This window comes from Myotis lucifugus, unplaced genomic scaffold, assembly GCF_000147115.1.
Source record: "Myotis lucifugus unplaced genomic scaffold, Myoluc2.0 scaffold_328, whole genome shotgun sequence".
NCBI lineage: Eukaryota > Metazoa > Chordata > Mammalia > Chiroptera > Vespertilionidae > Myotis > Myotis lucifugus.
In genome coordinates this window covers 609,280-636,831 of record NW_005871376.1, presented here as the reverse complement: position 1 = coordinate 636,831, position 27,552 = coordinate 609,280, and the positions used below count along the sequence as shown (strand labels likewise).

General features: G+C 53.4%; 1 protein-coding gene and 1 long non-coding RNA gene across 2 annotated transcripts in view; one reads left to right on the top strand and one right to left on the bottom strand.

The window, feature by feature from the left end:
* LOC102428633 (phosphatidylethanolamine-binding protein 4) overlaps window positions 1–27,552 on the top strand; it is an 85,179-nt gene that overhangs the window by 35,705 nt on the left and 21,922 nt on the right. The window lies entirely within an intron of this gene.
* Window positions 26,086–27,479, bottom strand: LOC111828304. The gene is made up of 3 exons (XR_002832125.1): window positions 27,327–27,479; window positions 26,581–26,732; window positions 26,086–26,181 (listed from the first exon to the last, which is right to left on the bottom strand). It is a non-coding gene; the product is annotated as an uncharacterized LOC111828304 (long non-coding RNA).

The following is a 27,552-nucleotide window of genomic DNA, read 5'->3' as shown; positions in this document are numbered from 1 at the left end:
CAAGACACCATGAAAAGCATAGTCTGGGAGTCAGGGACATGAGAAGCGGCCAGCCTGCTCACCTCTGGCTGGGGGGCCAGGCACCTGCTTCTCTGCACCTCAGATTCACCCTCTGTATGTAGAGGCCAGACCAGCGACCTGGGGTTGTGAGGCCCGTGGGACATCCCAAGGTCCTTAGAAAATATTAGGGGAGTCCAAACAGGGAGCACCCTGCACCCCATGGGGGCACCCTGGACCCCACAGGGCGCAGAGTTCTCCTGCGTGGAGTCTGGGTCCACATGGGTTTCCTTTCTTGGGATCTTAGTCTCTCCTCTGGCCCAAGCAGCACAGGGAACCAGGCAGCTGACGCGTGAGGGAACCCCAGCCCCCACCTCCCCCGCCTCCTGCCACCTTCCCACCACCTCCTCCTCAGAGGCTCATCATTGAAGTTGCGAGGATTAGTCACAGTGCCAGCCCAGCTCAAGGCTGCCTCCCCCACAGCCCAGGCCCCCACACAGGCAGACTGGCTGGATGCTTAATTGGAGTTCCTCACACTCCCAGGACAGCCTCCTCCAAGATGACAAGGACTCTGAGCCCATGACAGGCCCTGACCTGAAGGGGTGCCAACACTGGGCCGAGGGCTTTGCTTTCTCCAAAAAGGCACCGTCCAGGTGGCCTCCGCAGAGCAGGGAGAGAAGGCTGGGAATCTGTCTCAGTGCCCAGCACGCGGACAAGACAGGACTTCCAGAACCTTCTCCTAAGAGGCTTGCTGAGAAGACCCCCACTCAGTAGAAAGAGTGGCCCCAGCCCAGCTCCATCCCAGGAGGCATCTTTCCCTCCCAGGATTACAAGAGAGGGAAATGGGGACAGCAAGAAGGCAAAGAGAAGCCGCTTGGGTAGAGCAGCTCCTACTGTGTGCAGGGCACCTGGCGAGGGCTGAAGGAGGCAGAGGGACTTGCACGTGTGTGCGCCCTCCTACACACGTGCTCCTGTGTGCCCCATGACTGCCTCTAAAGACGACTGAGAGATGTCTTAGAGGCAGCAGGACCCTGGGTTTACTGATTTGGCTGCTGAGGCCCTGGGGGACCACTGGGACCAGGGGAATGAGGTCACTTGTCACCTTACCAATGCTGAGCTGGGTGACATGGACACTCACTACAGAGCTCAGGTGAGCTCAGAACAAACAGAAGAGCCCAGGTACAGAGAGGCACCCAGCTCAGCGGTGCAGGAGGCAGCCCCTCCCCCCCCACCCCCACCACTCCAGAGCCAGGCGGCCAGCAGAGAGGAAGGGACCAGTGGTGGCTGCCGGCCTGAGAGTGCTGCTGCCTGAGGGGTCTGCCCTGTGGGACTCTGTGCCCTGCCTGTGGGGGACTGTCCCGCCCCGAGTTATGGAGAGATGCGTGAGAGGAGGCCTCAGAGTGTGAGGTGGTGGCTCTGGGATGGGTAGGTAGGACTGGAATGAGGGAGCTGGGCTGTGATTTCTCATTTAGGGCCCAGGGAAACCAGAAAGCCACAGGAAAGCTCTGCACGCCCTCAGCCTCCACAGCTCGCCCCACTTGGATCCTCCAGCCTCCTACAAGGTCATCCTTAGCGCCAGGAAAACGCCTCAGGTTGCATTCTCTCTCCCCTGGGACTCAGAGAGCTCTGCCATTGACAACTCTGCCGGTGCCCCCGTCACCGCCCCCAGCTCCGGGAGCCACAGGAGTGTCATGCAGGGTGCATGAGGATAGGAGTCTGGCCACCGCAGGGCAGGGCACAGCAGGGCAGGGCAGGCCCGTAGCCAGGGGCTGAGCTGTGACCTGGAGACCCTGCCACCTGCAGTCCCGCTGAAGAGTGCACTGCCTCTTTCGGGAGCCTAGCTCTCCCCCTGAGGGTCCAAGGGCTGCTCCCCACTCTCCTCGCTGCCCCTCTTACACCCCTGACGCAGCCTAGAGGGGGATCCCACCCCCCTCATCCTCTCCAATCCAATACAAATCCCTCCTGTCCCTCAGAGCCCGCTCCTTCCGCAATCCACGCTGTCTGGATGGGACTTCCTGCAGCGACCTAACTGCTGCATGCCCCACCCTCCCTCCCACCTGAGAGTTCCTCCTGGGGACAGGGCCACTCCTGCACCTCTCTGACCTCCCTCATGAGGGGGCCCCGGGAGGCATGTTAGTGATTGGTTGTGCACTATTAGGACCCAAGCCCAAAGGGCCTGCTTAAGCTGCGTCTCAGGGAGCAGAAGCAAAGAGGAACTTCTTCCTCCAGAGGGAGGCGTCCTCTCTGGTCTACAAGTCCCTAGGGGACAGGGCTGGGTCATGTGGGAGCCACACAACAGCTGACATCACTCATCACGGGGGCTCAACAAAGGGAAGTGGGGCCACAGGGAAGTGTGATGGCACCGCCCCTTCGCCCCAGGGTCCCCACCGTGGACTGATGTCCACTGAGGACTGCCAACCTCGGCCAAGCCTCTGCCACACTTGCCTGTCCCAAGGGGAGTCCAGACTGTCTCTACCAACCCCAGGTGGCCCAGCGGGCCCAGCAGGGAGCAGACCCAAATGTTTTCTGAAAACGTCATTTGCAGTCCCAGGTCCTGAGAAAAGGGCAGGAGGAGGTGCTGGCTACTGAGCGAGCCACACCCAAATCCCGTCTCCCGGCACTGCCACCGGGCGAGGCACTCACCTGTCTAAGCCTCGAGTGCTCCCAAGGTTCCATTGGCACCAAAAGATTTGATTTATTTCATGGACACTCAGAAGAGCTTTTAAGCAAAGTTCCCACACACTTTGGTCTTCACCTTCCTTGCCCTATACCTACTTAAGGATATACTAGAAGAAGAAGGAGGAGGAGGAGGAGGAGGAGGAGGAGGAGAGAAGAAGAAGAAGAAGAAGAAGAAGAAGAAGAAGAAGAAGAAGAAGAAGAAGAAGAAGAAGAAGAAGAAGAAGAAGAAGAGGAAGAAGAGGAAGAAGAGGAAGAAGAGGAAGAAGAGGAAGAAGAGGAAGAAGAGGAAGAAGAGGAAGGAAAAAACCTTACACGTTGCCTGATTTTATCATGTGATCGTGTGACCATTCCCAATGCAGATATACCTCTCCCCCCACATTCTCTCCTCTTTTCCTCTTCCTCTGACCCCCTTGGCTCCTGCCTCCCTCTCCACCTCTCGCCCTTTCCTCTAAGCCACTCTCTGTCCAGGGAGGTGAGGCAGAGGAGAGAGGGCAGGGGCTGCAGCAGCTAGTGCAGGCGCCCACCCGTCCATCTTTTTGGTGCAGAATAAGGAATTCTGAAAGAGCGTCTTCAGGGCTAGGGCAGCAGGTCTCATCTCCTCCATCCCCAGAAGTTCTGCTGGAGCGGCCACACCCCCTTTTCCATTGAAAGTGAGAGGCTATAGCTGGGGAAATGGGAGAGAAAGGAGGGTGGGATGAGTAAATCAGGGCCAATGGGGAAGGAGACGCGCCTGCCCACCTAACCTCCTTCCCCAAGCCTTTCCCTTGTTTTCTCGGGTCCAAGCTGCTTACCTGCGCAATTGCCTCCTCTGCAGCCTCCTCCCCTCCAGACCTCAGCTGGTGCTTCCCCTTCCCCTACCCCAGTTTCCACCCAAGCCTACCCTCCCTGGAACCCATCACAAACCATCCCAGTGTCCCAACCCCACCCTTCCACCCCGAGCCATGCTTCCATGCCATCCTTCAAGTAGGTCCAGCTACTAAGGTGAGCCCATGTTGACCACCATCTTGGGTACCTGGACCAGAAAATGCCATCTCTTCTTCGTCTCCCACTTCATAATCTGTCACTAAGCTCAGTGCGTCAACAAGTGGTTGTGTTTTAACTAGTTGGGAAAGAGACAGTAGAATCAGAGTTAGGGAGGAATCAAGTGTTTGCAAAAACAGAACGAGAAATAATATCCAGAAAATATAAGTAAACATGCAGAGAGGGCTGGACTCATGGAGAAAGCAGTGGTGGTGGAGGATGGAGTGGCCACCTAGATGAAAGGCCAGTGGTTGGAAGGCTAAGAGCAAAGCAGCTGGTGTGCCCAAGGGGCCCAGCACACCCTACAACCAGCCTAGCTGCTGTTCAAGGGGTCCCATGTGTGGGGCACCCAGGGAAAGCCCCTCAAAACCACACCATGTTGCTGTTTAAAGACTACTACCAGCTCCAACATGGCTTGCTCTTTGAGCCTTGGAGAGCATTCATGCTTTCCACCAGATCCTAACTATGAGTGAAAAGAGGGATGAAGGGATGGCAAACGGCTTGCAAAGGAGGCCCACGTACCCCCAAAACTCCTTGGTGTGACCCTCCCACCCAACACGTGAGCCCCAGCATCAGCCTTTCAGGGTTCTGTTCTCCAGAGGAACTGCTCCCCTAACTGAGGCTTTCAGAGTGCTCCTCTGATGTTGGGGAAGAGAGGGGAGGGGAGGAGAGGGGAGAGGAAGAGAGAGGAGGGTGCAAGTGGTCCTGGTGGGGACAGATGGGCCAGAGAAGCTCACTGCCAGCGCCTCCAGAACGGGAAACCCCCCAAGAGCCAAGGAGTCAGGCAAGCCTTCCTGCCCACTCAGCGATTCCGGAAGCCCTTGGAGTCTGGAGAACCCGCCTCCCCAACCTCTCCCGCTTCCTCTGTCTGTCTCCTCGAGACTCCTGCGAGTGCACAGGAGGGCTGAGGGAAGCCCCGTGCGTGCGCCTGTGATGAACGGAGCTAATTTCTGGTTTGCTGGTATGCCGCAGAGACTGCCTCCGTTCCCCTCCTTCCCAGCAAACCCTCTCCCACACACAGACAAATAGGCTGCATATTTAATTGGAATTCCTCACACCTACAGGGTAAAGCCTTGTCAGTAGAAATAGAGCCCACAGCCAGCTGGCTTCCCCCATTCCACCCACCTTGTCTCTTAAAAAGAAATCCCCCCCCCATACGTGAACACCCACCCACAGGCCCTCACACGTCCCTCCCAGCATGGTTGTAAAGGAGGGATTCGTTGGCAGTGACGCTCCCTTCCTGGGCTGCTCCAGCTGGGCCCACCCGGCAGAGACCACCCAACAGCTTCTCACTGGCAGGCGGGCCCTGACTGCCTCCCCATCACCCACCTCAGGAACCCCCAGCCAAAGCTCTTGGGGCGCCAGGGTCCCTGAAGGGTGCTGAGTGGAGCTGGCTGCCTGGGTATCAGACCTCAGCTGACGTGCAGAGGTGGAGAGGGGAACAGTGCCCGAGGAGAGCTCCGGAGCCCCCTGCCACGGCACAGGTGGGCAACCTGTCACACAGAGCCGGGCCCAGCCCGGTTCTCCCTTCCCCTTATGCTGTGGCATCTGTCCCATACGGGGGTGTGGGAGGCGGCAGGACTGAGGAAGGGGACTCCTGAGGAAAAGCCAGGGAGAGGCTGGAGGGCACACAAGGGCAGGAACCGAAAGGGGGCGGAACTGAGGAGGCCTTATGGGGAGAGGGAGCTTGGTTTATTTCCGTCCGACAACAGAGAAGGTCTGGGCCAGGGATCTGGGGCAACCAAAGGTCAGGGTGGTGCTGGCCTGGGAGCCTGTACATCGTAGGACTTCCTCAGGGGCACCCAACCCGAGCTCTGCCCAGGAACCACATGCTGGTGGGGGCAGGTGGGTCAGAAAAGCTCACTGCCGGCACCTCCAGGCAGGAAACCCCCAAGCCTCATGTGACCTCGGCATTCAGGGTCAGCCGCTCCGTTAGTTCCGCCGACGGTGATGATTATTTTCTTGCCGAACTCTCCTTGCCAGGGAGGGGCTTCTCTCCGGCTAGCTCTTCCGTCACACCGAGCCTGGCACCAGGCCAAACCAAACCTGTGTGTCAGTGAGCAGACAGCTGCCGATGGGGCTCGGAGGAGCGCCGTGACATCTCATTCTCCCCCACAAAATATCATCTCAGTTTGCCTGAAAGTTCACCATTAGTGACTCATTTCTTTGGGTTAAACATAGCCCTCCCTCTTCCATCGCAGCTGCTCTAGGAAAGGGTAACTCATTGAGTTCTTTACATCCTGGAGTGAATGGGGCTAGAGAGGAGATCGAGGAGGCCGAGAGCAAAGGAGGAAGTGGAAGTGGAGAAGGAGACGAAGGGGAGGAAGGGAGGCCACCGAAAGAGAAGACGAGACCCAAGAAAGGAACCGTGAGCAGCACCTCTGTCCTGGGCCGCCTGTCACAGGTCATCGCTGTTCCCCGATGACTCAGAGAAACCCCCTTATTCAGTACAGCCCCCTGTGAGTGACAGAACACTTCCGTTCCCTCCTCACCGCTCTGTGAAGCAGAAAGAGGGAGGGTCACATGCCCGAGTTACAGTTGAAGAGACTGAGGCGCCTGGGGCTGGAGGACTTGCCCTCTGGCCAGTGAGCAGGAGAGCCAGCTCTCCCTACCGCCCGTGTACAGGACCTTTAAGGTACCCGCACCGAGCTCACCTTCTCGCCAGTTCACCACAGACCTCTGTTCAGAACGAGGAGGAACAAGAATGAAACAGCGCCAGGAAGGGTGCGGGGGACAGAAGGGAGAAATGCAAGGCCTTCCTCAGGGGGGCAGCAAGCACACTCCATGTCCTAAAGTTCCCGACTGAGACCCAACATGGAGAGAAGGAGTGGGTGAAGGTCAGAGCCCCCACTTGCTCACTAGTAACAAGCCTGATGGGAACAGCTGTCACATCCCATCGGTCCTTCTATTGGCAACTGTACCTTCCCCCCAAGCATCCACGCAAGGCCAGGAGGCCTGAGGAGCGCTTTGCTGGCCTTGGGTATGCGGAGGAGACCGTTCCAGACAGAGTGGGGTAAGCTGGACCCAGAAAGGTCCCCAGGGAGACAGAGGGAAGCAGGAAAAGACCCCAGGAGCTCTGCTAAGAAATCCCACAGGCCCGGCCGGTGTGGCTCAGTGGTTGAGCATCAGCCCATGAACCAAGAGGTCATTGGTTTGATTCCCCGTCAGGGCACATGCCCTGGTTGTGGGCTTGACCACCAGTAGGGGGCGTGCAGGAAGTAGCCAATCAATGATTCTCTCTCGTCAATGTTTCTCTCTCTAAACCTCTCCCTTCTTCTCTCTGTAAAAAGCAATTAGAAAGGAAGGAAAAGGAAGGAATCTTCTCTCTATAAAAAGAAATTATAAAGGAAGGAAGGAAGGAAGGAAGGAAGGAAAGGAGGGATGAAGGGAAGAAGGGAAGAAGGAAGGGAGGGAGGAAGGGAGAGAGAAAGAAAGATCCCACAGGCTTCCAGACCCCAGTTTCCCCACTTCCCTCCTCTCCTTTCTCTGTTGCCACCTCTTTCTTCCCTGGAGTCATGGTCCTGTCTTCAGCTCTCCATCCCGCAGGAAGTGGTCTGTCTGCCATAGTGAGACTGTCCCCCGCCTCTTCCTCTTAACGAGCCAGGTTAAATATGCAGCAATCAGAGTAATAACACACCTGGGCTGGTTCTCCAGCGACCTGCCTTTTGTACTGCAATAGGACATTAATAGCAATTATTCTGCTTTGTAATTGGAGCTTTAAATACTAATTCAAACAGCCAGAGGAAAACCAATTAGTGCTAATTTATCTCTATGTGTTTTCCAGAGCTGGTGTCTGTCACACTGTGAAGAAATAGGTTGGTAATTAGTACAGTTGGGTGGTAGATAGAAGTAATTATCAGATTCTTTCATTTTTCTTTGGAAAAAAATGGGTAGGGGGTGGGGAAAGCCAAGATAGGTTCTGTTAAGTCTTTGTTCCCTTGAGGTTTAAAGAAAGGGCCCAGGTTAGCTCTGAGATCCCAGCTCTCAGCACCTGACCTGTCCAGGCATTTCTGAGAGACAGGTGGGCCCCAGTAGCAGTGCCTTGAAGGCCTCAACCAGGCCCCTCCAGCCGACAGGCTCACAGAAGTACCACCAGCAACAGTACAGTAATCGGCATTCTGGTTTGTCTGGGGAAAGGTTTGTGAGCCCCAAACCACTGGGACCAGGGGACAGGGGACCGTGGGGCCTGGGTCCCAGGCCAGCCTCTCAGTCTGCAGCTGTGTGGCCTTGGCGGAGGCTCTGAACATGGGTCTTCTCATTTGAAAAATAGACAGACGTGTAAGGATTGAGTCAAATAAAGCCATGTTTATAATGGGCCTAGAACCCAGTAATGACAGGTATAGGTTGATAAGTGCTACCATCTGCCTGGGACTCTTCTAGAAGACTTTGTATCTCTAACCCTCCAAGCTACACGGCGATTCACCAGCTAGTTCACGTCCCTAGTTCCTCTCCTGTCCTACCTTGCACCAGCTGCACAACTCAGGAGACATTTCACTGAGCCTCGGTTTCCTCGCCTGCGGAATGGGGTAGTAATAGCACCCCCATTAGAGTTGTTGTGAAGATTAAAGGAGACAATGATTATAGACGCTCACAGCACAGTGGCTGGCATGGAGCAAGGCTCCATTGTCATTATCAATATTTCTAGAAGCCCGTTGCATGAAGATTCACACCATAGGCCTTCCGTCCCGAGGCTGCATTTAATAATCGTGATGCAAATCTGGCAACCCAGGCCATCTCCTGTTCTCACAGACCCCACCCCGCCCCCACGGGGGACCTGCCTGGACCCTGTAGGCATGTGAGGTACCACCCCTGGGCCAGGCCCTCAAGAAAGAGCATATGAAGGTAGGGAAGGGGAGAAGGGTGTAGGGGATATGGCTTCGTCAAAGACCCATGGAGGGGCCTGAGCACGGTGTTTGAGATGAGGGGAATAGACTGGTCTGGCAGCTCTGGAGGGTAAGTGCTGGGGAAGGGAGGGGCCCTAGTTAGTAAGGTGGCTTTGGCAACCACATGGCAGACGGCAGGGGTTTTTTCTAATATGGTTTGTTTGTTTGTTTTGTTATTCCTCACCTGTCGATATTTTTTCCATTGATTTTTAGAGAGAGTGCAAGGGAGGGGGACAGAGAAAGAAACATTGATTGGTTGCCTCCCCAACATGCCCTGGCCAGAGCCGGAGATCAAGCCTGCAACCGAGGTACATGCCCTTGACCAAAATCAAACCCAAGACCCTTCAGTCCTGGGGGCCGATGCTCTAACCACTGAGCAACTGGCTAGGGTGAGAGGGCAGGTTTGAACAGAGCCACCTCCTACAGTTATTTACTGCCCCACAGAAGGGGCACCAGTCCAGTCTCTGAGGAAGGGGAACCTTCTTTCTAATCCCACGGGGCACCCACCGTATGCTGGCCAAGCTGTGGGCTCCTACCAGAGGGACACCTGTGTTCTGTGGGCTAGTGGCTGCCCTTGATTCGACATGTTTCGAAGGCAGCATTTAAAAAGGTTAGACTGGACGAGGTGGCAGGGTGGAGGAGTCAGAGAGACTGAGGAGGAAGGTGTAGATGAGGTGACAGAGGCAGGAATGGGAAGACGTGGAAAGAAAAAAAAAGGGCCCTAGCCAGTATGGCTCAGTGGATGGAGCGTCGGCCGTGGACCAAAGCGTCCCGGGTTCAATTTCGGTCAAGGGCACGTACCTCAGTTGCAGGCTCCTCCCCAGCCTGGTCAGGGCTTGATCTCCGGCTCTGGCCAGGGCATGTGTGCAGGAGGCAACCAATCGATGTGTTTCTCTCACATGGATATTTCTGTCTGTCTTTCCCTCTCTCTTCCACTCTCTCTGAAAATCAATGGCAAAAAAGGAAGGAAGGAAGAGAGAGAGAGAGAGAGAGAGAGAGAGAGAGGGAAGGGTGTAGCTATGAAGCATGAACAAGGGACTAACTGGGCATGTGCCAAAATAATGATAGTTAGCTATGTTGGGAGGAATTGTGGGTAATTTTAGGGTATTTTTCTATTTGGTTGTTGATATTTTTCTGAATTTTCTATAAGGAGCACATTTCTCTTTTATACTAAGAAAAACAATGAAACTTATAAAAAAAAAAAAAGAAGGGACATATGCTAGAGACATTTTGAAGGAAGAACTGACAGGATTTGATAAGTGACTAGATAAGGGTGATAAAGGAGAACGAGGAATCAAAAATAACTCAGGTTTCAAGACTGGGTGATAGGGGAAATGACAGCGAAAAGGGGGAGTCAGAGAACGGGGACGATCCCTCCAACTTCAGGCTGTGCAAGACGGTGGGGGTTGGAGGGTGTTCACGCAGCGGAGAGGGAGAGCCGAGGCCCAGAGGGGAGAGGCTGTGCTCACAGGGCTGCAGGACAGCCTGGGGTCATGCACAGAACTTGGGATCTCCTCACCAAAATGCTAAGTCCAGAGCCGCAGAAAGCCCCCAAGACAGGGCCCTGAGGCAGCCCTGGCCTGTGGACCAGCCGAGGAGCATGGCCTGAGAAGGCCAGGACAGGAGGCCAGGACAGACTTAATGCTGACCGACAGCTGTGCCAGGAGTGGAGGCCTGAGGCCCTGCAGGTCGAGGCTACAGGAGACGGAACACAACGGCTGGGAGGTCCCAGGGTCATTCGTGAGGGCGATGTGAGCATGTAGAGTGAGGCAACTCCCTTCTGAAGGGGACAGGAACCATTTCCCACACTAAGGAGGAGCCCCTGAGCTTTAGTTCCCAGCCAAGCCCCTCACCCCCAATTGTCCACAAATGCACTGCCAGTGCCCAGAAACCCATTCTGCCTGCTGCTGACTTGATGGTCTGCAGAGGCTCTGGGCCTGCTGGAGTCTCACACACACTCTCTGGCCTCTAGAACCACCGCCTTGTATCTGGGGTGCGTGGCCGAGGGTGGGCTTCCTGCGGCTCTGAGGGAAAAGGTGCGTCCTGACGAGCGCCGCCCAGCGGCCAGCAGCGGACCTGCCACCTCTTCCGTGTGGGTCACCCCTCTCCAGGTCCCCATCAGCCTGCACCAGCCTGGAGCCCTGACTGAACCACCACTGCCTTGAAGGCTCCGCATAGACTGAGCCTGAGGCCCCACCCGAGGCTGCGTCACTGTTTCCTTGGCAACTGAAGGGGTAGTTGAAAAGTAACTCACAAAGCAAACAACATGAGCTCCACATGGGTGACTGGGAGAGTCGCCTCAGCATCATGGGCGATGGGTTAAGGGGTCTGCCTGGCTCCTCTTTCTGAGGCGGTTCTGGGGGCTCCGTGAGCCCCCCAAACCCCAGGCAAGGAGCACTTCACAACACAGGGCAGCATCAGTGCTCTGGCTCTGCTGGGAGCCGTGTTGCCAGGGGAAATGAGATTATCACCATTATCCCGTGGAGGGTCCTGCCTCTGCAGCCATGGGGCACTGATGAGGCTGAGACACAGCCCCAAAAGCAATCGGGGGGGGGGGGGGGCCAGAGCCACTGCGGAGTGCTCCTGGCCAGTCACTGCAGGGCAGTGCCTGCCAGCAATGGGCTGATGTGACCCAGCGCTCCCAGGCTCCTACACTAGGTGTCCTCACCAAGGCCCTGGCACATCTGGGGATTTTCAGTGGGTGCTGTAGGAAAACCCTGATGGGTGTGGACCTAAGATTCCAAAGGGCTTTTCAAAAGAAAAGTTATTATGTTATAAATATATGCGCCAGATATGTAGGTCTTAAGTATAAAACATCATGGCTTTTACCCATGGTCTCCGTCAGTCTGGTCTGCTATGACAGAATACCATAGGCTGGGTGGCTTATAACAACTGGCATTTACTTCTCACAGTCCTGGGGGCTGGAAGTCTGAGGTCAGGGTCCAACAAGGCCAACTTCTCCGTGCGTGCTCACAAGAGGAGAGCAGGGAGGAGGGAAGCAAGCTCTCTTGTGACTCCCACAAGGGCACTAATCCAGTCATGAGGGCCCCACCTTTACAGTCTAATCCTAATTACCTCCCAGAGCCCCACTTCCTAATACATTGAGGGGTAGGGTTTCCACATAGGCATGTTGTGGGGACACAAACATTCAATCCATAACACACGTAAACCACCACCAAGTTAAAGACGTGGAATATTTCCAACGCACCAAAAGGCTCCCACATGCCTCCCCCAGTCAACATGCCCACCCCAGGGCAACCTTATTCTGAGAGCCCTCACCTTAAATAGGCTTGTTGTTAAGCTCATGTAAATGGGCCCATAGACTGGTGCTCCTCTGTGTGTGGTTGCTTCAAGGTGTGCTGTCCTAAGGGTCAACCCTGGTGTGGTAGAAGGCAGGGGTTCATTCTTTTCTTTTGCTACACGGCACACCTAGTGCTTCTAAATTCCCCCAGGGCTTTCACATTTGTGTTCTCCAAGTCAGTGACTCCAGCTGTCATCTCCAGGCCACATGCGATGCAGACCTCCATGCCCAGGTGGTGCTCAGTTCCACTAGAAGAATCCCATAGGAATGGGAGTGGGTGTAATGATGTCATGGGGATAACCTTGAATTCCCTCTAATTTACAAGAAAAAGGGAGGGATTATTCGAAAACAGTGGCACTTTATTATTAGTAACGTATTTGTGATACATCTCACAACTGCTGGTACCACCCCAGGTGTCACCGCTTGTAGGCTGAGAACTGCTAGTCTAAGTGGTGTGAATTCAGGTAAAAGAAGGTCATTTCCTGTCCCCAAAATATCTCTTTCCTCTACCCCACTGCTTCCCCTGAAATCCCCGCCCCTCCCCCCCCCCCAGTGGATTTATTGTGCTTTGTCAAACAGCCCAGGGTCCTCTCTTAAAATGCAAGCGCTCCTGAGGGGAGAGAATCCATTAAACCCACTTACCTCAGTGTGACTGAAAGGGGAGCTGGAAACTCCCGGCACTGGGTGGGACACTCTTCCCACACTCCCTCTCTCCATCCCCACAGTGAGGGCATGAGGGTCGGATTATTATCCCCGTTTTGCAAATAAGGAAACTGAGGCTCGGGGAGATGAAATAACTAGCCTAAGGCCTAAGGAAACACAACCATTCTGTTGCAGAAGCAATCATTCAAACCCAGTTTCGTCTCCTCTGAAGCCCTTGTTAAGACCCAAGTGGGGGGGGGGGGGATGCACCAGGCACCTATGAGCAAGGAGAGAGAGGGCATAGAAAGGAGACGCTGTGCCAAGGAGAAAAAGTGAGACCTGGGCCACAAATCAAAGCATCAGAGGGAAAGGCGAGCACCTTCCTATTGGACTCCACATTCTCCCAGACACGGCCGCCCCAGGGCCGGTGGCACGTGTGCCTTTGGGGTGGTCTGTCCACCGTCAGCACCATCACCCACTCCGTTCCTGGTGACCACCAAGGCCAAGTGCAGGGATGTGTCACATACCAGGTCACGTCGCTGTGGAGATGTGCAGAGGGATTCCCGTCTCTGAAGGGCCAGTTTTTTCATGCGCCTCTTGGGGTGCAGAAAAACGTTCATTTGGGAACTTCATGGAGCATGAACTCCATACCAAGGACCCTAGATGCATGATTTCTCTACAGCAACCCTGGGGGATGGGTGTTCTGAGGCCCCTCTGCAAGTGAGAAAGCTGGCGCTTAGAGCGTTAATTGCATCTCTACAAGGCTGCAAACTCCATGAAGGCAGAGGCCAGTACCACCATGCCTGGCATATACTGGTCCTATTTCCTGTCTGCCACTCAGACGTGTATGGCAAGAGTTCCTGGCCCTGAAGAGCACATGTCCTGATCACCAGATGGACTCACTGAGACAGAGCTGGGCAGAGACCCAGTGTGGGGTGAGGAAGGCCCGGCTCTGGGGAAGGAGACATGGGCTTTGGAAGGAAGAGGGTGTTTATAATGAGTTCATCAAGGTGGGCCAAGGAGCTGCCTATCTCTGTTGGTGGGAGGCAAGAGCTCTTCCTCAAAAATGGCCCCTGCACTGCCCATAATCCTGCCATATATATTTACTCCCTTGGGTCTTCGATGGTGAGGGTCAAGTTACACGACTCACCAACCCCACTCTGCGCCCAGCACTGTGTGAAGCTGTGCGATACCAAAACAAACAGAATGCAGGGTGTCCTCAGGGTCTGGAAAAGGAGAGGTGCCGAGCGCATGATGGCTACGGGCTGTGGAGGGAAACAACCCGGGGGTGGGGCTCACATGGGTGAGGCACTTATTGCCTGGCAGAAGCGCCAATCAGACATGCACACATACGCAGGCGCACGGACCAGGGAGCTGGTATGTGATCCTGAAGCAGATGAGGAATCTTGTGGAAGGGGTTTTAGCAGGAGAGCAACAAAGTCAAATTTATTCTCTATTGTGCTAACGGTGGCAGCATCAGTGATGGGAAGGATGGGCTTGCGGGCAGGCAGTGGCATGTCAACTAACTCCTGCATCTGGAGGGTTCACGTGTCATTAGCCAGAACTTAGCCTATTAACTAATACCTCCGCAGAGAACCACCTGGACTTGAGAGACTGCAGGAGAAGGTGGGAGCCGGCACTGGGGAGAGGGTGTGTCCCAGAGAAGCAGACACATAGGAAGGCAGCCTTCTCAATTTACCCAGGGTGGAGGGGCTATGCGTGTGCTACTGTGTGGGTGGGTGGGTGTACACATGTGCACACACACAGATGCTTCCATGTGCAAACACATATATTGGATTGAAGAATGAGAATCAATAATATTGTAACAACTACATATGGTGCCAGGTGGATACTGGAATTACCGGATCACTTTGTAAACTACGCTGTACACCTGAAACTAATGTAAAATAATATTGAATGTCAACGCAATTTTTAAAAAATGTTTTTTAATGAGGAGCTTAAAAAACACACCCATATGTGGGTGCCCTTCACGCAGTGTAATCCCAGTTTCATTTAACAAGCTCCATAGGCTGCTTGGGTAGCAGACACAGGCATGCCCCGGACTGAAGCTCAGATTTGCTGCCATTTTTCTTCAGATGATTTCACATAAGGAAAAGGGGCCAGGAAAAGTTAAGTGAGGAGAATACAGAGAAACTGCTGGGCACTTCCCCTGGGGAAGAGAGGCTCTGCAGACAGCTGTGAGCTCTGGAGTGTTAACTGGGAGAGACCAGGCAGGGAGGCCCACAACAACCAGAGGGGTGGACAGATGCCTTCCCGGATTTCTCCCCGCTCTCAACGAAGATAAGTGTGTCTTGGTCCATTTGAGCTTATAGCAGGGGTGGGGAACTGCCAAGGGCCATTTGTATATTTATAACAGCATTCTCGGGCCACACAATATTATCGACTTAAAAATTAGCCTGCCATGTTTGGTCGAACATTTAATTCACTCACTCCTAATGCCTTGGCCGGGCCAGACCAAATGATTTCCAGTCCTTACATGGCTCGGAGGTCAGACGTTCCCCACCACTGTACTATAACAACAGCCATGACTGTGTGGCCTAACAAGTAAATGTTTATTTCTCAGAAGTCCGAGATCAAGGTGCCAGTAGATCCAGTGTCTGGTGACAGCTACCTTCTCCTTGTACCCTCAAGGGCCGAGAGAGCGGAGAGGAACCAAGCTCTCGCAGATCATATCTTATAAGGGCACTAATCCCATTGGGAGAGTTCCACCCTCAGGACCTCATCACCTCCCAAACCCCACCTCCTAACCTCATGACACTGAGGTGAGAGTGCCATCATATGAACTGGAGGGGAGGGAACACAAACATTCATTCCTAAGCCCTTTGTCCTTGACCATTCTTGCTTGTAAGGGAAGAGTTGCTGAGTTACTCTAAAGTGGAAAGAATTTTGGCCTGGGGTCGACCCCAGTTCCAGCCTGAACTGCAGGCAACCCTGTAATTTTAGGTGAATTAAAAGCCCCCTTGGCCAAGGTTCCTCAGCATAAAACAAAGAGGATAGGAAATCTCTAGTTCCTTCAGCTCCAAGATCCCACACTTCTTTGATTTGTTGTCGGGGAGAGACAGGAAGACCATGGTAGGGAAACAGGGCACCATTTTGCTTCCAGAAGTAACTTCCTCTCCGGGACCCTGCAGTCCCTTTTCCTTTAGAGACACGATCACTGGAGGCCTGACCCAGAAGAAACCAGTGGGGTCGCTATCAGGCCACCCATCCCCATGGAACTTGGCCATTTCCTCCCTTCGGGGCTGAGAATCTGACAGGCTAGGGCATCTCAAGTTGATCATGCTTTTTCTCAACCATGGGCTGGGGCTGATGTCAGAAATACCCAGAAAAACCAAGGGAGCAGAATCCTGCCTCCATCTGTAGGGAGGCATTTTGAAGGACCACCCTGCATTTTTGCTGGAATGCCCCTGCCACATGGTGTTCCACCCCTCTGCTGCTTTTATAGATGGATATTTATATACATATAAATATCTCTTCCCCTGAGGGACAGTAATGCTCAGCCAAATGGGAATTCAGTGTGATCCAGTGGAATATGTTGCGAAGGAATTTCACCGGGATGTGGAGTAGAGATTAGGCATTCAGGACATCACCTGGTTAATAAAAAATTGCACAGCTCCCAAGAACACATAATATTTCCTTCCTTTTTTTATTTTCCCTTTAAATAACAAAGAGTGTTATTCCCATTTTTGTTTCTCCCATTTTTGCCAATTTAAATTGAGATATTTTTTTATATAATTTGTTCAAAGGTGGGGAATAGAGAGGAGATGGGGTTGGGAAAGATGGGGGGTTGGGAGGGGACTGGAATCTGCCAGTAGCTGCAATAAATGTAGAATTATGCCTCAGGCATAATATATCAAAGAAAATATAATGCATCCAGCTTAAAACTAATGATTGCCATATAATTAGATGAGAAGCATTGTGCTATAAATGTGTATTCTTTAGCGTGCTGTGATTTTACTGTAAAAAGAGAGAGCGAGAGCGAGAAAGGAGACAGAAAAACACAGAGCCCAGCAACATACTATAAAAAGAACCTTCTGTTGACTTCTCTACTGTTTAGTATTCCTTGGCTGTTCTCCCTTGGGAGTGTGTAATTAGTACTTTATGAAGAGTACATTTAAAGCAGTTTAATATTCACCTCATTCAATCTGAAACAATGTGATCCATGCTTAGACAAATCAGTGCTCCTTGCTGACATAATCTGTCAGAACATTACCTCTGAAAAGACCTTTCAGGAGGCTTGGATGTTAATTAGTTGTCTATCATGTATAAACAGAGCAGCGAGCAGAAGGGGCTCCGACAGGCCAGAGGGATACGCTGGGAAATGCATTTTGTATGAACGCGGCTTGCAGGGGGGTCTCCGTGCTCTCCCCGCCTCCCCCACGTTCCCGCAGCCACTGGGGCTTTGGACTTCTTCTGGGCAAGGGAAGAGCTTTCTGCTCGGCTTCGAGGGGCACCGCCAGCCCCCACACGGGACTGCGAAGGCAAAAGGGGTTCCCCGCCCACCCTACCACCTCTGCCCCTGAGCCTGGTGTGACGGGAAGCATGCCCTCATCTGGGCCTACTGGGAGGCTGCAAGCTTAGGGGCCAGCAGGGTCCCTCGCCCTGTGGCTGAAGAGGGCCATGAAGAGATGGAGAAGGGGCATCCTGATCCGCATCTGCCCGCTCACCTGAAAGCTCAGCCCACTGTACACAGAGCTGCTCGGGGCGAGACAGACTCGCACTCAGGAAATTCAGCTCACAGCTTCCCTCACAGCCCAGACTCACAGAGCGCTGGCCAGGCCCTGCGTCCACGGGCACGTGGTCCAGGCTCTGCCCGTGTGGGCTGTAGGCACTTGAACTAGCTCTCCTTCATTCTGGACTGAATGCCTGCATGTGAAACACTTCCTGGCACATTGGACATGCTTACTAAGGGTGGGTCAGGACATATTCTGCTGTTCTCGCCAGGCCCGTGATTCCAAGATGGCATGGCAGCTGGCAGCAGGAACCTCCTTCCCCCCAAGGGTCAAGTGCCCCCCTGTGCTCCTCAGCTGTCTCCCTGATAGGTCTTCCTTTCCCCACTCCCAGGCACCCCACTTTCCTTCAGTGACCTCAACACTCACAGCCTCTTTATTCAACATTCATTCCATAGGCGTCCACTAAGTACCTACTGTGCGCATCGCATTGTGTTACATTCTAGGGCAACAAAGATGATTAAGTTGTGGCCTCAGCACATGAGGCATTTACAGACACATAAACCAACCATTACAGTTTGGGGTAATTATAAGTAGTGTAAGGGAGGCAATGTAATTTAGTGGTTAGGAGGGAGGGCACTGGAGTCAAACCCCAACCTTACCACTTAACAGCTAGTGACCTTGGGCAGGTTATTTAGATGCTCTGGGCCTCCACTTCCTTCTCTGTAAAATGAAGGTATGAATATGTACCTCATAGGTTTTTTAATGTTAACTGAGATAATTCAGTAAAGCACCTAGTGCAAGGCTTAGGTATAATCAGTGCTCACTCAAATAGTGTAACAGTAGGAGCTCAATCAAAATGCCTGAAGGTGGAAGAGAGAGATACTAACTGTGCCTAAGTAGTCTTGGAGGGCTTCCTGAAGGAGGTGACATCTGAGCTGTGTATTGGAGGGCTAAGTTGAAGTTTAATAGGTAAAGAAGTGACAGAGGGCTTTCTAGATAAAGGAACAGCACATTACAGATGGGAGGGGGCACAGAAAGGAGAAGGATGTTTGAATACGAAGACGTGGCCCTGTGTTCTGTGTCATACTGCTGGAATCATTGTCACAGCCTGGGAGGCTGGTCCCAGGTGAGCCCTTTAGAACCAGCCATGGGATGGCACAGGTGTACAGAAGGCAGCCTAGAAACCAGTGGCTCTGCCCTGTCTTTCTCAGGAAGGAGAGTTAAGATCTCAAACACCCCTGGCCTGGGTATCCGCCCAAAGCTGAACCCACAGCAGAGCTGGGTGCACAGGAAAGCAGCAGAACATGGGAGACGGCAGGACCATGGCTCTGGCCCATCTCACCCGCTCCAGCCCCTGCAGTCATGAGCCCTAACCCTTCTGCATTGCCTGGGTCTGCTGCGGACAGCCCACAGCCTCCAGCACAGCCCTGGGACACAAGTCGCTTAGTCTATGGTCCGTTGTATTATTAATGAAAAGAGCTGGTTCTGGTCCACACCTTTTTCAGATCTGTCCTTGTCTGTTTTTCCACTTGATAAGAAGCCAGGACTCAAGTGGTCCAGGAAGTCCACAGTTCCCTCTCAACAACACCCTGGGCCTCCCTGGGCCTTGGTCTACATGGGGTCTCTTCTAGCCCTGCAGACCCAGCCCTCCTCCTGCCCAAGCCAGAGCTGTGGGTGTGGAGGGGTGGGCAGGATTCCATCTCCCACACCTAGCCCCTCAACACAACCTCAGTTCTTCCTTTCCTCATGAAACCCCAGACCTTTCCCTCCGAGGCAAGTCTTTGGTCACCTTATAAAATATCCCAGATGCTGGGAGAGTGCTACCCACCCTGCCACAGCAAGGACAGGGCGGGCCAGCCCAGGCCCTGCGTCCCCTCCCTCCCTCATCAAACAGTGACCATGGTGTCTGCTCCCATCCATTGGGGCCTGCTGTGAGGTACGCCCTCTGTGTGTGGTACTCTCACAACAGCCCTCTGAAGCAGGCATCTTTACGGCCAGGAGGCAGACAGTCCGAGGGAGGTTAAAGAAGTGGTTCGAAGGCGTACAACCAGGCAAGTGGCAAACGGGGGTTCTGGGTCTTCTCTGTCTATTTCCAGTTCCCACCCACCTACCCATCCACCTTTACACCAACTAGACCAGGGGCAGCAAACTATAGGCCACAGGCCACATCCGCCTGTTTTTGTAGGAGCTGTGAGCTAAGAATGGTTTTTACATTTTTGAAGAGTTGTAAGAAAAACAAAGAGCATGTGACCAAAATCATATGTGGCCCACGGGCCCCCATATTTACTACCCGGGCCTTGACAGAAAGTTTGCAGACCCTGCACTAGAGCCCATGAACGTACGATTTGGTGCCAGACATTGGGTGCTAGAGATGCCAAGTGAGAAAGCCACACTAAGGAAGAAGACTGACCTGAGACCAGGACAATCCTGCTGTGTGACCCAGAGCTCCAAACCCATTTTTAAAAAGGTCTTATTAGAGATAAAATTGGGCGAGAGGGAACGCCAGTAGTTCCTCTCTGTGCATAGTTTTAGATGCCGTATTTCCCACGTGATGTCTATTTCATGTAGTTAGTATCCCCATTTTTTGAGTGAAAAATGGAAAAGCTGAGAGGTGAAATGACTAATTTGGGGGCCCCTGGTGCATATTCTCCCCAGGTCCCATGGCCTCAAGGCTAGGGTTCTGTCCATCGCCCCGCAGCTGCCTCTGAGCCCCAGGACACCTAGGGAAGCGGGGACCAGGGGCAGACGCAGGGCAGCAGGAGACTGGCCACGTGGGGAGCAACTGTGGTGACTGTTAGTCCCTGCTGCCTCCCTCTTTTCATGAAGACTGGATTCGTACGCATCTCAGATTTCCTTTTTCAACACAAGCATCTTGGAGCTGTTTCAGCCACTGAGTCACCCCTCAAGAACACCCCTATTTTTTTATCTCGGGGGTGACTCTAGCTCACACCCATCAAGCTAAGTAACAGTCCCAGTTCTCCTGCCAGCTGGCTGTGTGACTAGGGCAGGCCACTGTCCCACTCTGTGCCTCCCTTTCCTCCCCAGGAAATGGAGTCAGTGGTCCTCCCCCTCCACCCCCCCCCCTCCCTTAGCCCACATGGGCTGTGAGAGTGAATGAGATCATGTCTGTGTGCTGCTTGGCGGAAGGAAGCAGCAGGAGGAGTACAAGGTAGCATTATTTTCTGAGTCGAGTTGGGCAGTTGCCATGAAGTTGCTGTGATGCTTAAGCATTTCAAAGGCCTCTGAACTCCTCGGGAATGCTATGGGCGGGCAGTATGTCAGAACCAGCTTGAGCTTCCGAGTCACTGGGCTATGAGATCAAGCCCAGCTCAGCCACTTCCCAGCTTCGGCAAACCACCCAGCCACTTTCGGCCTGTTTCCTCACCTGTGAAATGGGAGTGACCCCGACTACCAGGGGCTGTTTGGTTAAGGGCGAAATAAATAATCTCCGGCACTCATCATCATGAATGTGTGGGCCTGTCAGACTCTTCGCTGGGTTTCTCTATGAACTGTCTCCACGTAAGCGCAGACGCCCTCCACCCGTGTGTCTCTCCGGCAGCCTCCCGCAGCAGGCCTGGGCTGACTTACCAAGCACCTCCTCTGGGAAAAGAAACGTGGAGAACTGAGCTAGGGAGCACAGCCCTCTCCCAGGCGTTGCCCAGGCAGCTGGCGACCTGCAGGGCCAGGGGTGTAAGGCCAGGGGACTGGGTGAGGCCAGATGTTCCCTGCAGCCCTTCCCCCTTGGGGAGTGGTGGAGAGAGGCCCCGAGTTCTGAACCCAACAGTCCCAACCTCAGCAAGCCGAAACGCCCCGCCTGGCCGCTGTCCAGGGGCAGCAGGCCATGGCCCCCACAGCACCGGATGGTAATGGCTCTTGGGGCAGGCGTAAATGAACTCTCTCCCTGGCCTCTTTCTGTAGGGCAGGAAGAGGCAGAAAGGTGGGGGCTGGACGCACGTGGAAACGGTCTAAGTGGGGAGGACTGGCGATGGGGCGTGGTTGAGGTTGACGGAGTAAGGCCAGCAGGGAAGCTGAGAGATCCCTCCAGCAGAGGGGGTGAGAAGCAGCCACAAACAGGCCGAGGCCTCCTGCAGCTAACAGCAAAGCTGCGGAGCCAATCTGGCCCAGGCGCTCTGAATTAGTCACCAGTTTTGACAAGGAGTGAAGCGGGTTACATAACCGCCTCCCTCGCTCTCCATTGGCTCTCCTGAGCTGGGCTCTCCAGGTGAAGGGTCTGGGGCAGGCAGGGTCTGGGAGCCCCCAGGGCTAAGGTGTCCACACAAGCCCTTCCCAGGCCTGCGCCAGCCCTGCAGGGCCAGAAGGAGGCGCCAGCCGTTCACCTCCTGTCTGAGTCTCTGCTACCTGGCCTCCCAAACAATCCCATGCTGGTCTTATAACCCAGGACGCTAGTCCTTAGTAGGGAACATGCCCCAGACAAGGAATTCATGTTTCTCAGCTCATGGCACCTCCATAGCACTCCCAACCCACTTCCCCTACTGAATTTATTATATGGCACCATCATAATAATTATCAGTAAGCATATAGTAAGCACCTTTGTGAGACCCTGTTCAGGGCATTGTCGAGGCTACAAAGATGAGTAAGACACAGATGTACAGCAGCAGAAGGGGCTTGGGATTCTAAGGCCTTTCCTCCGAAGAGCAGAGCACTCTCTCCCGGAGGAAAGCTAAGCCACTGGCCACTGACCGCTGGGGGTCAGACTCAATCCCTCTGTGAGGATTGGAGTCACCAGCCTGGACCTGAGACGTACCGAGCACAGTACAGGCTTCTTATAACCAAATTTTCTTGCTTATTTATTCATTCCCCTGCACATGACTGAATTACAAAAAAATAAATATTTCACAATATTAACAATGGGGGATGGCAATGATGATGATGACAATGATGAAAATAATGTGAGAGGCGAGCATACATGTCCCGTTTTGGCCTCAAGCCCTTGGGACTTGAATCCTTCCTTCCTTCCCACTGGCACTTCTGTTACACTCGCTGGATAATAGAAAACAGGAGTCGGAGCTTGAGAAGTTTAAGACTCATTCACACAGACCTTCTGGCTCCAAGCAGGACTCGACTTTCTCATCCAGGAAGAGTCACTACTGCCGCGAGGGGTGGGAAAAAGAGTCAGTGAGTGGGAAAGGGCCCCCTCTGGCCTCTCCTCCCTTTCCCAAGCCTAAGTTAAGGGAAAGTCCCCAGCCCAGACTCTCAGGGGGACAGTGAAAACATCAAGGGCCATATTTCCTACCCATCAGCCTACCAGGTTTATGACTATTAACACTGGAAGAGATCTCAGAGGTCGTCTAGTCCAGCTTTCCCATTGTACAGGTGAGAAAACTGAGGCCAGAGAGTAGAAATGACTCACCCATGGCCACAGCAGATCTGAGACTCAAACTCCCATCTCCTTTCATTACAATGTGAAAACCAGCCGGAGAGAGGTGATGGTGGCGGGGGTTAAGGGGTGGGGATAGATGTGGGGGAACCATCGGCCCTCCCTACTTTCAGAGCACCATGTGATCCATAATTCCTGCCTCTCTGGCTCGACATCAGGAAGGTAACAGCTTTGCACAGAAGAAGGGGCAACTGCCCCAACCGCACATGCAAATGGTCATGATGCCAAGTCCCTGCATACAGTTTGTAGAACAATGAGCCCTTCCTCTCTGCTCAGCTTCCTAGGAAGGAGCTAACAGGGGAAGCAAGCAAATTCCTGATAAAAGGCCACCCAGCTTCTACCTCCCAAATATCTCTCCGGTGTCTTCTTGGGACAAACTCTCACAGCAAGACTTAAAGCCAATTAGAGACAATTACAGGATTAATAGGGAACCTGGGGTCAGTCAGTTTGAGACACAAAATCTTTTCCTCATTCAATAAACATCTACAGCATCTTCTGTGTGGGGGCTCAGTTATGAAGGAGATAGAGTCTCTGATGTTAGTACACCTGCAGTCCAGAAAGTAAGAAGCCTTGGGGGCACCGAGAAGGGAAGACCATCCATTTACTGGGGAGAGGTGGGGTTGGCAGCTTTACTGGGAGAGGTGGTAGGACACATGGGACCCTGGGCACTCTGGCGCCATGAAAAGCCAGAGCCCATCCTGAGCAGATGCAACCTGACCTGTTTGCTTCCATTTTCCACTTTGCCCTTTGTCCCTGCTCTCCTCCCGAGCTCAGCAACCCCTAGCTCCAGCCTCTATCTTCAGACTTTCCTTTTCCATCATTTTCCCTATTTGGGACCCAAACCCAGTCCACACCCTCAGTGAGCCGGTAGACTGAGTGTAGAAGTTGTGGGGAGGGGCCCCACCAGACTCACCCAGACAGATGTGCTCTGTTCCCTGCACAGCTGTCCCAGCAACCCATCTGTACTCACTTCCTGCCTCCCAGCTCCAGCCCCTCACACCTCCACTCAGGGGCGGGGAAGTCTGGTCCAAAAGCCATTGTTGAGGCTGCTGGCAGCACAGCAAAGCCTGGAGGCCACGACCCTGGCTCCCGCCCTCCACAGGAATGGGGGCCGGGGCAGGACTGCAGCAAGGTGGTCACTCTGGAGGGCTCTGCCTCGGAGGCCACCCTCAGCCCCTAGGCAGCTGTGGGAACCGCCCAGCTCTCGAGTTCTCCCAGCACCATTTGTCCATGTGCGGTACACCAGCAGTACTGCAGGTGCGGTGCCGTTATTGTGTCAAGACTTAAGAAGTCTGCTTTGCGCTTAGCTAGATGTTCTCCAAGGGAAGAAAAGACTGTTTTAAAAAAGATGTCCCTGCTAGGAGTCTGTCCTCATGCCCAGGAATCGTTGACTCCTTGTCAAAATCCATAGTGGCTCCCCCAGTTTCCATGCTGGGAGGTGGTGGGAATGGAAAGTCGCCCGAGGAGGTGACTGCTCTGGAAAGCTGCTTGTTTCCGGGGTGCTCACAGCTCCCTCCTGGCTCCTCAGCAGGAGCGTGGGGATGGTGCGGGCAGCTCTGCGGCTCCCAGGGGCCAAACACTCAACCCAGAGCCTTCTCTTCAATCCTGTGTCCTAATGCGCTGAAAGTGAGGCAGAATGATGATAAATTGTCCCTTTTCCTGGAAACAGAAATGTCTTAGGAGTATGCACAAAGGCCAGAATCCTACATCTCCTGAACAGTGGGATTGCGGGGTAGGAAATGGCTTCTCCAGGCAGAAATGAGCCCCCAGGACAAGGGCTGGTGCCAAGAACAAGAGCTCACCCAACTGTCCAGGCGCAAGAGGGGCCTGCCTTCCTTGGCCGCCGTCTTAGATGAGGGGAAATCCCAGTCCCCGTGCTCTCCCCCACACCACAGACACGCAGCCTTGGATAGGACTTTAGGTGAGGGCAGGGCTGGCCTTTGTGCAGGGGGGCTGGCGCTGATTCGGGTGGTTTTAAATTGCTCTCTTAAGGATAAGCTTCCTCAGGGTGACCAGACAACCACAGACTTGGGTGACTTTGTTTTCAAACTGTTTTGTTAAGTATCTAAGGCAGAAAATTTCTCTCACAGAGATATAAATGGTCACCATTTTTCCACTTTGCTAATCTGGCCACCGTAACTGTGACGGAGTCCCTGAGATTCAGGTCCTAACCTGACGACTCTGATCACCCGATAAGCCTGAGCCTAATATAACAGAGAGAGAAGGTGGGTGAGTCGACGGCTGATGACGAGATGATGGATGCCAGCCGGGCAGGCGGGCTGAGAAGCCAGCCGCAGGCAGAGCCCCATCCTTGCGCGGGGCCTTTGAGGCAGGCTGCTGGGCCAAAGGAGGTGCTCCTTTGTTTTAAGAATGCTCAATTTAGGCTCGAAACATACCTGTGATGTCAACCCTAAGCTTTCCTTAAATGCAAATATGTAGACAGAGAGGAGGGGGCCTCCTCCTCCAAGGCAAGGCTCCTTTCCACCAGCCCACCAACGATTGGGGTTTCTCTCTCTCTTCCTACTACCGATTTAAGAGAAAGGGGAAATCCATACTCACACATTCGCCTAGATTCTTCCACTAGTTCATCATGACAGGGAAGCCCTAGGCCTAGGATCGAAGAGATGTTCCTGAGTATCACACGCAAGGTACCCAAGGCAACTGGGGCTCAGAGGGAAGGGACAGGGCTTCATTCTGAACACCCGCAAGGCCCACAAGTTGTCTCCGGGAACCCCAGCGGTCCCCAGGTCTCACACGGGCATAACAAGGCTTCTGAGTGGACCCCAGCCTTTGCTCTCTTAATCTTGGGTCCTTAATTCGGGGTGGCCATCCTGGCTCACCCCAACCCTACCTGGAAGCAGGGGCTTGACCTTGGAACCCCTGCAGCACAGATCGCCTGGGACAGATTTCACAACCCAGCGCTGAGTTTTACTACAAGTTTCAGACAAAGAAGGTGTGTCGGAGCCGAAAGCATGCTTCTGCCCGCTGTGTGGGCGTCGAGTTCAATACCTTCTTGTCAACACTTGAATGTGTTGAACATCACTCACAAGGGCATTCTTTAAGAAACCTATTAACTTAATTACCCAGGCATTTTTTTCTCTCGCTCCCCCCCGTCCATGCATCTCATATAAAAGTTGGCTTTCTTCCTTTCTGAGATACTTTTGATGTAACTCCTCTCCCCTGGCACAACACCATCTTGTTTACTTCTCTACAGTTAGTCGGGGTGGCTGCGCTGTGCAGACTGACTCCTTGGCTTAGGTCTTAGCACTGAAGGAAGTCCTGAGAGAGCAAAGTGGGACCCTCGGGATGGGGGAACGGGGCATCTGGCATCCTCCTTCCCAACTGCCCAGCAAGAGTGGAAATGTGGAGGAGGACAGCAGGGAAGGAACAAGCCAAGGTCTACCAGGGTAAGCCCCTCCTTCCTACAGAAGGTGAGAGAGGAGTCACCAGAGATTCAGGTCAATCAACAGTCATTTATTAAATACCAGCCACGTACCCAGAACCATCCACCTGGATTTTGGAAGAAGAGACACTTCCAAATTCCAGCTCCTTTGCACATTCAAGATCCTGGGGGAAAAAGAAGAGTTAATTTGTTATAAATTATCTCACACTGGGAATCAGTAAAATGAGGTTCTAGACCCTATAAGTCAGGGTAGGGAAACTTTTTTCTACCAAGGGCCATTTTGGGTACTTATAATATCATTTGTGGGCCATGCCGAATTATCAACTTAAAAATTAGCCTGCCCTATTTGGTCAAACATTTAATCAACTCACACTAATGCCTTGGCAGGGCCAGACCACATGACTGCGTGGGCCTTATACGGCCCTCCAGCTGGATGTCCCCCACCCCTGCCAAAGTGGTCCCGTGGTGCCGGGGCCCTGCATTGTTTGTTCGGTAAAATGTAGAGGGGGGACCTTGCTAAGGGATTCCCATACCCGCTTCAGATCTCTGCATCCATGGCTCACCTGGGCTTCCACAGCTGTCTGCTGCCCACTTCTATAGGGCATCTGATCAAGGAAGGGGAGGCATGGCAATGTTCAGACCAAGAGGCAAATGGGGGATCATCTTGGAGAGGCATAGGCTGCATTTGGTGTCCGTGCCCTGGATAGTGACTCCCCTGTCCAGGGAGAGAGGAGACAGAAAGAGGCGGGGGCTGGGGAAGGCATGCTTCCACCTCTAGCAGGGTAGGGAGAGATTCCAGGGAGATAGTTGTGCTCCTACGACTGACGTTACATAGAGGGGGGCTCTTGTTCACAGATTTAAGCAAAAAGAGCTACACAGAGGCCCCCAGAGATGCGGGGGGGAGGTACCAACCAGCCAGACCTCAGGCTCTCTCTCATTCACTGTACTGTGGGAAATCTGGCGGCAGCTATAATGATGGAGGAACACACCCCATGGCTTTCTTGCCAAGACCATGCGTAACTGAAGAGCAACTTACAGACCTTTCCAGCTATCCCCACTCTCATACCTACTTCCAGGGAAGTGAAAACACGGGAGAAAATTCAGAAAGTCCAACAGAGCTCTGTGGGGTACCATCTTTTATACCCACCCAACCGTAGGCCTCCCAAACTCTCAATGGACCAATGTAGGTCCACAGAACCAGGAGACAGTGATGTGGTGAGTCCTCTGCATGGAATGACAGAGAAGGGACCCAACAGGTCCTCTGGTCCAGCTCCCTGCCTCCAGGCTGGTCTGCTTCTAAATCACTCACTTGTGGAGGCCTCTCTGTTGTCCTGAGCACACAGTGATGGCAGAGAAAGACCTAGTGTGCAGCCAGAGCCCCATAGCTTCCAGGTAGGGCTCTTTTTTCCTGGGAAACTCTTGCTTGTGGGGAACCCCAAGAATACCTGAAGTTGTTTCCACCCACCTGTCTGACTCAGGGCTGACTAAAGCCTGGTGACCTCTGATTCACACACACACACACACACACACACACA